The sequence below is a fragment of the Eurosta solidaginis genome, chromosome 4 (genome assembly GCF_040869045.1).
Source record: "Eurosta solidaginis isolate ZX-2024a chromosome 4, ASM4086904v1, whole genome shotgun sequence".
Lineage (NCBI taxonomy): Eukaryota > Metazoa > Arthropoda > Insecta > Diptera > Tephritidae > Eurosta > Eurosta solidaginis.
Window position 1 is genome coordinate 106,394,424 of NC_090322.1, and position 14,687 is coordinate 106,409,110.

Consider the following 14,687-nt stretch of genomic DNA (forward strand, 5'->3'; position numbering starts at 1 on the left):
TGTTTTAAACATTTTTTCAACAAATATACATGCATATATCTGAGATACTCCTGAAAGTATGCAATGAGAAAAACTATAAAATTGTGCAATTGTAGTTACAGCTGAGAAGTTTGAGAGCTGCTGGACTAGTAGATTCTGGAAGCGCCTAAAAGATGCGAACGTTGAAATTGAATACAAGCGGCAATTGTAGAGGCGGTGGAATTCAGTTTCATTTGAGTTGAAAAGCAGTTTCGACTAAGACGCTATATAGCGAGCAAGAGCAGTATTATTTTGAATAGTAGAGTTTCATTTGAGCTTTCAATCAGTTTGGTTATTAAGCAAGCTATTCGTGCACAGTTTGAGTGTTATTGTGAAGTACTTTAATAAAGGCCATTTTGCTTTATTACAAATTGGAGTTATTTATTCAATAGTTTAGTGATTCGAACTTAGCAGAGGATTTGCAAGTAAATTCGTTACAATTGGTGTCAGAAGAGGAATTGTTGAATAAATTCCAGAGGACAACAAGGACATGGCAAAGTTCAGTGAATTGAAGATCCAGCAACTGAAGAAGGAGTTGGAGAGCCGTGGATTGAATACAAGCGGCGTTAAACTTGAACTTCAGGCACGGCTACGAGAGGCAATGGAAGTAGAAGGAATTGACGTGGAAGAGTATGACTTTCATCTTGATGGCGAGGAAACAACAAAAATGGAAGAGACAGTTACGCAGACAGTTACGAGCACAGACTTGAACATGATTTTGGCTGCAATATCTGCTCAAACATCGACAGTGGCATCTCAACTGGAAGAACAGAAAACATATATGGCATCCAAGATGGAATCATAGGAGACACGTATAACATCCAAGATGGAAACTCAACTGGAAGAACAGAAAACGTATATGGCATCCAAGATGGAATCACAGGAGACACGTATTGCAGAAATGTCGTCAGAAATAACATCGAAGATTGAAGCACAAGAAATGTCGACACAGATTACATCCAAGATGGAAGCACAAGAGGAGCGCTTATCATTGCAGGTGGCACAAATGTCTTCGCAGTTAGAAGCACAGAATACAAAAATTGTACAGCTCGAGGACAAAATGGATGCCGAGATAGAAGCTTTGAGAGGTCGTATACAGGAGTTGCAAATAAATCGCCCAACAGTTTCAGCGAGTAATCCAAAGGTAAAGACACCATCCTTTGACGGTTCTGTTCCTTTTCAGGTCTTTAAGCTACAGTTTGAGAAGACCGCAGCAGTGAACCAATGGAATGCTGAAGATAAAGTTGCAGCTCTGTTCGTGGCACTGAAAGGGCCTGCCGCGGAAATCTTACAGACTATTCCAGAGTACGAACGGAACAGTTATGACGCATTGATGGCTGCTGTAGAACGAAGCTACGGAAGCGAACACAGGAAACAGATGTATCAAATAGAATTGCAAAACCTTTACCAAAAAGCGAATGAGATTTTGCAAGAGTTTGCTCCGGTTGTTGAAAGGTTGGCTCATTTGGCAAATGCGGACGCACCCGTGGAATACGCCGAGAGGGTAAAAATCCAGAGTTTTATAAACGGCATACGGGACGTAAAAACGAAGCGAGCGACATATGCAAACCCAAAACCCACATTCGCAGAAACGGTGTCACAAGCTCTAATTCAGGAAACAGCGTCGCTTCTATGTAAGCCAGTTTTCAAAACACGCCGTGTGGAAGTAGAAAGGCCAGAGTGGGTAGACGCAATATTGGAGGCGCTGAAAGGATCGCAAAAGCGGAGTGAAAAAGTTATCAAATGCTTCAAATGCGGGAAGTCCGGTCACATTGCACGTCATTGCGATCTTGGTCCTAATAGTTCCAACAATGGGGGTGGCCGTAAACGCAAAGGTGGAGGAAATGAGCAAGAGCGTGTCGGATGTAAAGAACGAAAACTTGTCCCGGCTATTGAATGTCCTGTGATATCTGTGTCGCAAATTGGAAGGAAATCAAGCAGTCGTACCGTCAGAGGGAATGTGGATGGCAAGGAGCGTGTACTGACTGTAGATACGGGCGCATCTCATTCCTTGATCCGATCTGACTTGGTCAACAGGAAAGTAAAACCGTTACCTGGAGCGAGGTTGCGTACGGTCACTGGCGAGTATAACCAAGTCCGGGGAGAAGTGATCTGTGAAGTCTTAATTGAGAAGGTCATGGTTTTACACAAAAAGAAGTTATATTGGGAGTGGATTTCTTGGTTAACCATGACATCAAGATCGATATGCATAGAAGGGTGATGCATTATGAGAACCAAGATGTGCCACTTAACTTCAGTTTGGAAAAAGGGTTCAGCAGTAAGCGAGTGCTGGTGGAGAAGACTCACGGCTACAAAAGTCATAAGGAAAGGTTGATGGATGAATGTGCCAAATAAAGCGAAATTAAAAGTACTTGCGAGAAAAATACCGGCATCGACAAACCCTAATGGATGCACTAAAATGACTGAAAGAATTTTTCAGAAAGAATGCAAGGATGGTTTCAAGCCAGCGCGCACTTCTGTTGGGAAACATCGGAACGATACTTTGTATGTGAAGCCAATCCGTCAAGAACAAGCTCTACAAAGTAGTTCTTCATTGGCCAAGCAACAGAGTGCGAGAGAACGATCCAGAATAATAGTAGTAAGATGGAACACAGGTACGACACGGAAAATAATTCGGAAGGTTTCCGGTAGGGAGATTTGGTACTGCTATACAACCCTCACCGGCGGAAAGGTGTTCCATCCAAATATCGGTGCAGTTGCAAGGCCCGTACAGAGTTGTGAAGACGATCAGTGATGTCATCTACCGCATACAAGCAATTGTGAAATAACGAAATGGAAGAGTGGTACATTTGGCGATGCTAGCAGCGTTTAGATCAGGCATCGGAATTTAGTAGCACAATTGTGCACACTCAATTCACACATATTGTTATTCTCTTTAGTTTAGTAGTCACTGAGCATTTGGCGCAGCAACACCGATTGTGTGCTTCGCTCGCAATGTTGACGAATGTTATTAGCAAGCAACAAGCAAAGATCGTTTCTTAATTTTTTCAATGCGCACAAGCGAAAAATATTTAATGTTGACCAACCCTTTTGCGCAAATACAATGTATTTAATTGTATAAACCTTTTGCTTCCCATTTTCCGCATTTAAAATATAATAACAAACGATCTTGTATTGTTGCTGGCTAATAAGCGAATGAACTAAGCAAACCGATGCATCAAGTAATGTGCGCGACTATCGCGCTCTCACTAACACATCTGCATTTCCAAAATGCCGATGCCTGGTTTAGATCGAGAGATTTGTCTGATCGGGACGATCAGACATAGGTGGAGGGCAGTGTAACGAATGTTAGCAGCACTGAGCGATGCTATCGTCTCTAAGCCTATGCTAAGCAGTGACGTGAATTCACATCAATAATTCAATCATTATGTATCTACATAAACGAAACAATAATTGCGTCTACATATATGTACCATGTACGTATACGAGCAGCGGAGAGTCAATGCACAAACACATGCATATATCTGAGATACTCCTATAAGTATGCAGCTGCTGGACTAGTAGATTCTGGAAGCGCCTAGAAGATGCGAACGTTGAATTCCAAGAGTATAAAAGGCGGCAATTGTAGAGGCGCTGGAATTCAGTTTGATTTTAGTTGTCAAGCAGTTTCGACTAAGACGCTATCTAGCGAGCAAGAGCAGTATTATTTTGAATAGTAGAGTTTAATTTGAGCTATCAATCAGTTTGGTTATTAAGCAAGCTATTCGTGCACAGTTTGAGTGTTATTGTGAAGTACTTTAATAAAGGCCATTTTGCATTATTACAAATTGGAGTTATTTATTCAACAGTTTAGTGATTCGAACTTAGCAGAGGATTGCAAATAAGAGGATTTGCAAGTAAATTCGTTACAATATAAAGAAACTTTTATTCAATAAAGTATACGCATAAATATATACGTCAATATCTTTTGAAATTTTTCACCATAATGAAAATTTTTGAAAATTGAAAAATCAATATTGAAAATTAAAATATTGATAAAACATTTTACAATTACAAAGTTCAAAGTAACTAAAATACAAAGTTAAATAAAAATAATAAGAACCCGACAGTCATCTCTTCACGAATGATAGAACACCTCTAGCCTTATTGGCAGTAGTCATAATATGAAGGTTGAAACTTAGTTTAGCATCCATCGTGACTTCCAAGTCAATAAAATAATTTACTGATACAAGACAAAACTTATCAGTTACGTAAGAGGCAGCTGGCAAAGATATCCGAGAGAGGCACATGAAATTACATTTAATGAGGTTCAGCGGAATTGAATTCGCGTTGCACCAAGCAACTAAGCAGTTTAAATCCGCTTGAAGCAAGGGACATTCTTCAATAGACGCATAGGACCTAAAAAGTTTTACATCATCAGCATACATTAAAATTTTGGAATATTTTATTGTGGTATAGATATCATTAATAAATAGCAAGAACCGAATTGGACCGTGATGACTGCCCTGTGGGGCGCCAGAGGGAAAATTAATGACATGTGAGAGTATTTTACTTGTTGCGTTCTACCGCAGAGATACGAAGATATACACTGGGTGAGACCAGGTTGGAAGCCAAGTCGATCCAGCTTGTGGATAAGCTTGTGGAAACTTTGTCAAATGCTTTACTGAAATTAGTGTAAATAACATCGGTGTGAAGATTTTCTATAAATCCATTAGAAACATGAATTGTGAACTCAAGTAGGTTGGTTGGTAATGGTAGATTTGCCTTTACAGAATCCATGCTGAGACTCTTCAATCAATGTAGAAAATGTTAGCTCATTGGTAACAATGGGTTCAAATACCTTTCGGATGGCAGACAATTTTGCAATTCCTCGATAATTTTCTACACATGACCTACTACCGTTTTTGTGGAGGGGTATTAGAAAAGATTCCTTCCAAGCAGCAGGAAAAACACCATGTTTTAGGGACATGTTGAATAAATCAGTTAGGTCTGATAAATGTGTTCAGCGCATTTTTTGAGAAAACTTGTGGGAATTAGGTCAGGACCGTATTTATAAGATTCCTTCAAAGACGTTAAATATGTAAAAACCTGTTCTGGAGATATTGGTGGTTTTAGAAAAATGCAAAAACAAAATGTTTTTAGTAAAAAATAAAAAAATAAAATGAGATTTGTCTTATAATGACGTATTTAAGCATTAAGTAAGATAAACTAATGATTTTGATAAGATAGCGTGGCACTTTCCACTTATGTTAAAAAGTTGTATCTAAGTAGTCACGTAATCAATAACTACCAAAATCGATAGACGTATTGTTTCTTTTATATGGCAATACTCTTATAAAACTCAAATGTCCGTTTTTGGTGCCACAATAACAAGGTGCTTCAAAATTCATCGTAAAATTTTACATGTTTTTTTTTTAATTTACAAGCCAAATATGTATTTTATTAATAACTAAAAGTTATTGAAAGTGGTTCAATGAAATTTTATTTGAGCTAAAGATTAAACAGCCAACGAATTTTAGAAAAGGGAGTGAAACTGCCCATTTATGCTAAAAAGTTTGATCTTAGTAACCGATTTACCAATTTGTACCAAAATCGATAGACGTATTGATTTCTATAAAAATTTAATACTCGTTTGAAGGCGAAATGGCTTAACTTTAAAATAAATTTTATAAACTTTAGAGAAATGCAATAACGAAAAGTATATATTTATAAATTACTAAATTAATTAATTCTTTTATTTGAAATAAAAAATTAACTTGTACATAGATATCTTATTTTTCAATAAAGTAACAAAATTGATTAGTAAATCTCTTCTGTGAGAAACTTATTTTATCTTAACATAGTCATCGTCACTGGAACATATATCTAACAAAGCAACCATTTCTGAGGTATACGCATCTGTAAGATCTTTTTGTGTTCTTACATACCTTATAGATGATATGACTGGATCAGAAGAGATAGCTAACATGTTGAAAAGGTCTTCGTTTGTCTAACCCGTGATACTTTGCAGGTGTTCATACATCTATATCTTTTGTAGTCCTTGTTCTTAGATTATTGAGCTTCTTCAGACAATTCTCCTAATGGTAAGCACTGGTACTCTATTAAATCTTTTCTATGTGCTAATATTTTATGTACCGTTGGTGTAAGTTTCTTCTCAGGATACTTTTGATGCAGCAACTCTGTAGTTTTATATGCATATTTTCCAAATTTGGGCCCATTAACTGGTTAATGGCAGTTTCAAATATTTAAAATTACTCCCAATCTTTTCACAATATCTCTATCAACTCCTGTTATGCGAGCAGTCACTTCATCGTTTTCAAAAAATCTTCTTGAGGAGTTACCATCATTTGTATTTCCGTATCCATACTTTGGACAGTCAACTTTAAGGCTAATCTCTTTATAGAATGCATCCTGAATTATTTTTTTCTCCTGTTTTGTTTCTCCTTACATATTGTATTGTCGTCGAAAACTTCTCCTTGTTGTAGTAGTGTATAAGCCAGCTTCAAAACAAATTCCATACATCTTATCCTAGCATGCAACGGAGATATTCCATACTCATAATTTAGTTCGTCAGTTATTGAATCATCAAGATTGTCAAAGTCCTTTTGGCTCTTTTACAAATTGGACATTTCATTGTAGATGTCGTATTTGTTATTAAGTTCAAAACTTTTCCATCGACCATTGTTATAAGAAAATCATGCTTTATTGTAATGTAATTCCCCTCTTCAATTTCAATTATTGTTGGTTCTAATTTGGCAATTTGATTTTTTATATCACTCACTGTAGCTTTTATGAGTTCCGAAGACTCCTTCTCGTATTTAAATAATATCGGGCGGCACAATATAGTTGATGAGGGACGTGGATTTTTCCAATAATCAGAAGCTTCATCTTTTAGTCGTAATAGAACAATAGAAGCCATAAACATTAGGCCGGGTCGATTTGTGGGGAGGCAAAAAAATCGCCCATTCGTCTGTGAAAATCATATTCTAGGGATCAAAATAAGAAACTCTGCCGAAGGAACCATACCTCTAAAACGAATTCTGATGTACCCCCCTTTGGGTCGTAGGGGCAAATTTTGAAAAATCCCACTTTGAAATGTCTATGTTTTTTCTTTTTGGAGTTTATTTTTCTCTTTAGAAATGTATTTAGTCAGAACATATGTAAATGAAAAAATGAATTTAACTTAGTAATAGAAAAGAAATTTAAAAAAATTATTAGAAATTAGCGTTTTTACAACCCCCTTTTAAAACCAAGGCATCACTGTGATGCATTTGCATGTCGTAAACATAGTTGTGTGGGTTTTTTATTCAACCGTTTTAAAAAATGAAGGTATCACTGTGACACAATTGCAGATCGTAAAATTGCTTGTGTTGTTTTTTTTAAGCCACCATAAGACACAGTAGGTAGAATTGAAATTGCCCCTACCCAAAAGTTCGACCTAAAGGGGGGACATCAGAATTCGTTTTTGGTATGGTTCCTTCGGCAAAGTTTCTTATTTTGATCCCTAGAATACGATTTTCAGAGAGCAATGAGCGATTTTTAAATCGACCCGCCCCAATAAACATATTACTATCTGTAATTGTTTCATCGTCTACATTTATTCTTTTTTATATGCGCTTTGTCCTGATGATCCATCACAGCCCCACTTAGTTATCAATGCTAGCTCCTTTGGCAGTGATTTCAACTTTTCTTGAGTAAAACTTTGAAGGAGTCGTGTAGACGTATGATCCATTAGGTTTTGTAGCTCAATTTCAGCTGATACTTTGGTTATTTTGGGACTTAGAGGAACTGCTTCTTTCTTGGCTTGAGTAATTTTTTTGTATCCAGGTAAAATATCGGCATTACGTTGCAATACTGACTTACGCAATATAATATATTTTTTCTTCGTTAAACCGAGATCTATAAACAGGGTCAAAGCTTCTTCGGGAGTGTATTCCTAGGTAGCGCATTTGGTGGTGTGGGAATGCTGTTTTTGATCCTCATCAGTCGCACTGGACTTGCTACCGCAACTGCTTCTGTTATATGAGACTTCACGTTTTCTTCGTCTTTTTTATATTTAATGGCCAGTGCTTCTGAAAGATGATTCGTGGCCATAGCTTTTGTGGTATCAGACAGCTTCCTTTTCCTTGTGTAGGTAAAACACTCTTCTATGGGTTTTGTTGGTCTCCCTCTAGTTGGATTGGTTGACGTGCTAGGTGTTTCTTCGTCCAAAAAAGTTTTGTCAGTTAGCCACTTTTCATGCTTACTTAGAAATTTTGAATTGTTACGATAGACGTCCTTCCATTTTCTTTCTTTCATAATGTATTGTAAACCAATTTTTTCTTCCAGGCCTTCCTTTTCTTTAATGCTTGTTTCACTCGCTAGTTCTCTCATAATAGCCTCAACGAAATCCCGTCTTTAAACACCGCAAATAGTTTCGAGTTTTCTAGATACATATTAGAATTGGCTTCGAGTGTATCTGACTAAATATTAAACTATGACCTATATTTAAAAATACTATTCACTTCATTTAAGTAAACAGAATACATAGTTCCTTAACCTCCAAAAGACGAATGATAATGTGCATTGCAATCGTAACTAAAACAAGTAAGGAAGGCTAAGTTCGGGTGTAACCGAACATAACATACTCAGCTGAGAGCTATGGAGACAAAATAAGGGAAAATCACCATGTAGGAAAATGAACCTAGGGTAACCCTGGAATGTGTTTGTATGACACGTGTATCAAATGGAATGTATTAAAGAGTATTTTAAGAGGAAGTGGGCCGTAGTTCTGTAGGTGGACGCCATTTAGGGATATCGCCAGGGCTGACTCTAGAATTTGTTTGTACGATATGGGTATCAAATGAAAGGTGTTAATGAGTATTTTAAAAGGGAGTGGGCCTTAGTTCTATAGGTGGACGCCTTTTCGAGATATCGTTATAAAGGTGGACCAGGGTTGACTCTAGAATGCGTTTGTACAATATGGGTATCAAACGAAAGGTGATAATGAGTATTTTAAAAGGGAGTGGGCCTTACTTCTATAGGTGGACGCCTTTTCGAGATATCCCCATAAAGGTGGACCAGGGGTGGCTCTAGAATTTGTTTGTACGATAAGGGTATCAAATGAAAGGTGTTAATCAGGGTTTTAAAAGGGAGTGATCCTAGTTCTATAGGTGGACGCCTTTTCGAGATATTGTTATAAAGGTGGACCAGGGTTGACTCTAGAATGCGTTTGTACAATATGGGTATCAAACGAAAGGTGATAATGAGTATTTTAAAAGGGAGTGGGCCTTAGTTCTATAGGTGGACGCCTTTTCCAGATATCGCCACAAAGGTGGACCAGGGGTGAATCTATAATGTGTTTGTACGATATGGGTATCAAATTAAAGGTATTAATGAGGGTTTTAAAAGGGAGTGCTGGTAGTTGTATATGTGAAGGTGTTTTCGAGATATCGACCAAAATGTGGACCAGGGTGACCCAGAACATCATCTGTCGGGTACCACTAATTTATTTATATATGTAACACCACGAACAGTATTCCTGCCATGATTCCAAGGGCTTTTGATTTCGCCCTGCAGAACTTTTTCATTTTCTTCTACTTAGTATGGTAGGTGTCACACCCATTTTACAAAGTTTTTTTCTAAAGTTATATTTTGCGTCAATAAACCAATCCAATTACCATGTTTCATCCCTTTTTTCGTATTTGGTATAGAATTATGGCATTTTTTTAATTTTTCAGAACTTTTTCATTTTCTTCTACTTAGTATGGTAGGTGTCACATCCATTTTACAAAGTTTTTAAGTTATATTTTGCGTCAATAAACCAATCCAATTACCATGTTTTATCCCTTTTTTCGTATTTGGTATAGAATTATGGCATTTTTTTAATTTTTCGTAATGTTCGAAATCGAAAAAGTGGGCGTGGTCATAGTCGGATTTCGGCCATTTTTTACACCAATACAAAGTGAGTTCAGATAAGTACGTGAACTGAGTTTAGTAAAGATATATCGATTTTTGCTCAAGTTATCGCGTTAACGGCTGATCGGAAGGACAGACGGTCGACCGTGTATAAAAACTGGGAGTTGCGCCCTTTTTCATAAAACAGTTATCGTCCTAGAATCTAAGCCCTTACCAAATTTCACAAGGATTGGTAAATTTTTGTTCGACTTATGGCTTTAAAAGTATCCTAGACAAATTAAATAAAAAAGGGCGGAGCCACGCCCATTTTGAAATTTTCTTTTATTTTTGTATTTTGTTGCACTATATCATTACTTGAGTTGAATGTTGACATAATTAACTTATATACTGTAAAGATATTAAATTTTTTGTTAAAATTTTACTTTAACATTTTTTTTTAAGTGGGCGTGGTTGTTCTCCGATTTTACAAATTTTTTTAAGAATACATATAGTAATAGGAGTAACGTTCATGATATCTTCAACGACTGCCAAATTACAGCTTGAAAAACTTTTAAATTCCTTCATTTAAAAGTGGGCGGTGCCACGCCCGTTTTCCAAAGTTTTACTAATTTTCTATTCTGCGTCATAAGTTCAACTCACCTACCAAGTTTCATCGCTTTACCCGTCTTTGGTAATGAATTATCGCACTTTTTGTTTTTAGAAATTTTCGATATCGAAAAAGTGGGCGTGGTTATAGTCCGATTTCGTTCATTTTAAATAGCGATCTGAGATGAGTGCCCGGGAACCTACATACCAAATTTCATCAAGATACCTCAAAATTTACTCAAGTTATCGTGTTAACGGACGGACGGGCGGACGGACATGGCTCAATCAAATTTTTTTCGATACTGATGATTTTGATATATGGAAGTATATATCTATGTCGATTCCTTTGTACCTGTACAACCAACCGTTATCCAATCAAAGTTATTATACTCCGTGAGCTAGTATAAAAATGTATGTTGTTAACAAGTTCCAATAACAAAAACGACCTTACGGACGTACTGAATTACACTGGTCAACAACATTTTTGTACATGGGTCGTGCGTATATTTTTTTTATTGCTTTTGCACCCAGAATTAATTATCTGTAAGCTCTGCAAGGTCTTTAAGACACTTCCACATCTGCTTCATGTTTCCGCCATTGTTGAGCACCCTGTCTTCCATGTACTTCTTCTTTTTATAAATAATTGTACTTTTGTATATTTTCTTAATAGCATTATAATCATCCCAGTATCCAGTAATTTTAGCAATATTATAAAGATCTAATTTTCTTTTGTGGAGAACTGTTAGCTCCCGGTCATACCACTTGTTTCTAAGTTGTATTTGTGTTCTCTTTAAATACGTCAGTGTCTGCATGACTTCTGTTAGTATATTGGTCAGAGCTGAAGTTTTAATTTCTACACCCCCAGTACACATAAAGCTAAAATCGCATGTTCGCAGTAAATTCAGAAGATTTTCAGCAATATAGTATTCCCATGATGTGAACGAAGCACATTTTCTCATTTTACAAGACTTCGTTCTTGGAACTTCGACAAAAATTGTCTCATGATCTGCAATTCTATAATCTCCTATATTTTCCGCTTTCACTAGATCATTATTACTGAAAAGCAAATCAATTTTCGTAGTCGAGCACTCCGTTATTCTCGTATTGAAATCAATTCTTTGTATCATTCCCATTTTTGCAAATAAATTTGTAAGATTGTTCGAGTATAAAACCGTATTGATTTTGCTCTTTTCGAATGTAAATAAAAGCGATGTTCGAATCAGCTGTTTTGCGATGCACCGGCAATTTTGATGTTAATTTTAAATAATAAATAAATGCAAAATTTTATAAAATAGTTTTGTGCATTTAAACAGAAATAAACAAATTTATTGGCATCAGCAGTTGTAGCATTAATATTATTGGAAGAAGAAAGTTGCGAGAGGGTCAAAAAGGAAAATTTTGAGAGATCGCAGCAATCCATTTAAGTTGCCAGAGGCAGCGTAATTAAAAGTATTTCTTAATGTGGGTTTCTAAATATTTAGAGTGTGTTTGCAGTTACATTGCATACTATCGCATAAACAAAGAGGCTATCCGAATGGTATTGGACACCAATGAAGGACCCTTAACTGGCTCGGAAGTTCTGCCAGTGCTGCAACTAGCAGCTACGTTACGATTTTTAGCTGAAGGATCCTATCAAAAATCACTTGGCAATGATTCTATCATGAGTGTAGGTAGAAGCACGGTGTCAACGATTTTAGATGATGTGCTTCGTGAAGCCCTTCGCAATATCTGGATGTTTCTCCATAAATTCAGTAAAAATACTGTTTTGCATTGAATTTTTATGTTTACCCCTATTAGGAATGAAAATATAAGTAAATTTAGATTTATTTTTATAAAATAAACCTTTATTTACTTACATTTTTAGAAAATACTCAACTGCAAGAGAAATACAACTAGGAAAAAATTAAATCCAACAGCATTTAACTGATTGGATTGTTTCCGATAGCAAAATCGATATTATCGGATTCTGTGACACCTAAAACCGACACTAACTCCAATTCGAACATTAAACCGATAATATTGGATTTCATGACGCCAAAGTAATTATTTTGTCGTTTTTAAATCCGATTCCGACAACAATTATATTCCATGACAGCCCTGATTATTGTCAGATTCCTTAAGGTGGTCCGTTATGATCTCACCTAAAATGTAATAAATTCAACATCACTGCTACTTGGTGAGTGATACAATACACCAATTTGCCATTTTAACGAACATTTTTTGATTTTTATAATAATGCACCACACATTCATATCAATGAATTTATTGCAGACTACACTAAACTGTATATTTCCATGCACATACATAATAACAGCACCAGTATTTCATTTTCAATTTATTTAAAATAATGTATTAGTGCAATAAGATCGATAAATGATCTTTTCTAGCACAACAGTTAAATATACAAGAAATATATATGTTACTCATGAGCAAGCTTAAAACTAAATATTAATAGTAATGGTAAAACATTGAAATAAAATGTAAAAATTTAACATTTGCAATACCATAACAAAAATTATATATATTGTAACGAATTTGCTTGCAAATCCTCATATTTGCCTTTTTGCTAAGTTCGTATCACTAAACTGTTGAATAAATAACTCCAATATTGAATAATGGAAAAATGGTCTTTATTAAAGTACTTCACAATAACACTTATACTTTGCAATTAGCTGGCTTAATAACAAAACTGATAGCATAAATGAAACTGACTTTCAAAATAATACTGCTATTGCTCGCTAGATATCGTCTTAATCGAAACTGCCTCTACAATTGCCGCCTTTTATACTCTTTGATTTCAACCTTCGCATCTTCTAGGCGCTTCCAGAATCTACTAGTCCAGCAACTCTCAAACTTCTCAGCTGTAACTACAATTGCACAATTTTATTGTTTTTCTCATTGCATACTTATAGGAGTATCTCAGATATATGCATGTGTTTGTTCATTGACTCTCCGCTGCTCGTATACGTACATGGTACATATGTGTAGACGCAATTATTGTTTCGTTTATGTAGATACATAATGATTGATCTATGGATGTGAATTCACGTCACTGCTTAGCATCGGCTTAGAGACGATAGCATCGCTCAGTGCTGCTAACATTCGCTACAATATATATATATGTAATTAAAGAATTTAACTAACTATATGATAAATATTATATAAATGAAAACATAGATAGCAAATCTCATCGTTGTACATATATAAATCAGTGAAAGTATGAATATAAAGTTTTCTTAAAGTTGGTTTTATTTAGACCATTCTTAATAGAAGCTGGGATGGAATTCCAAACACGAACAGCGTTGACAAAAAATAGTCTTGCAGAGGCTAGGAGAGAAAAGTTGGGAACAATCAAGTAATTTAGTCGGCCAGACCTTGGAAATATCAATTTCTCATATAGGTAATTAGGTTTTTTCCCCGCCATCAGACGATAAAGAAAGATACAATTTCTTGCCTTTAAATACTCCAAAATTTCACAGCCCAAGAGGCTAGATTTCCATGCAGAGATATGCTCGTATCTTTTTAGTCCGTATACATATCTCGTCACATTATTGAACACCACTTCAATTTTATGAGCAGACTGGGAGTCCATCTTGCTATAGATGAGTTCAGGATAGCAAACGATCGGTAGTATAAGTTGTATAGCGAGCTTTCTCCTAATGGCGACCGGAGTATATGAGGCAGAAAATCGTAGGTTACGTAAAACATAATAAACTTTACTTATGATAGAGTTGACATGATCGGTACATGTTAGGCTAGAATTAATGATAAAACCTTACCTAGATTAGTAACCTTTGACACAAATTGCACACTCTCATCTCCTAAAAATAGCGGTGGAATTGTTACGGAGTCCACGCGTCTGTTGCATATAGGGAGAACATAGGACTTAGAGCAGTTCAAGCGGAGGCCGTTTTGCAAAGCCCAAGATGCGATAAATGATAGGTCTTTGTTGAAATCAGAACATAATTCATTAGTCTCCTCAAGAGGGCGTGACATGTAAAGCTGTACGTCATAGGCATAAGCATGAATTTGAGCGGACTGGCACGTACTAAATACGTCATTGACAAACATGCATGCTAAACAGAAGTGGGACCAGTATAAACATTTGTGGAACACCAACTAAAAGAGGTTGCAGCTCAGAGACTTCAGAGGCAGATTTTACACGCTGGTATCGACCTTCCAAATAACTTTTAATTAGCCGCACAGCAGATTCTCTGAACCTAAAG

The 14,687-nt window shown here is 36.2% G+C and overlaps 1 protein-coding gene across 2 annotated transcripts in view; it reads right to left on the bottom strand.

The window, feature by feature from the left end:
* The window catches only part of SrpRalpha (signal recognition particle receptor alpha), a 44,430-nt gene that overhangs the window by 17,365 nt on the left and 12,378 nt on the right, over window positions 1-14,687 (bottom strand). The window lies entirely within an intron of this gene.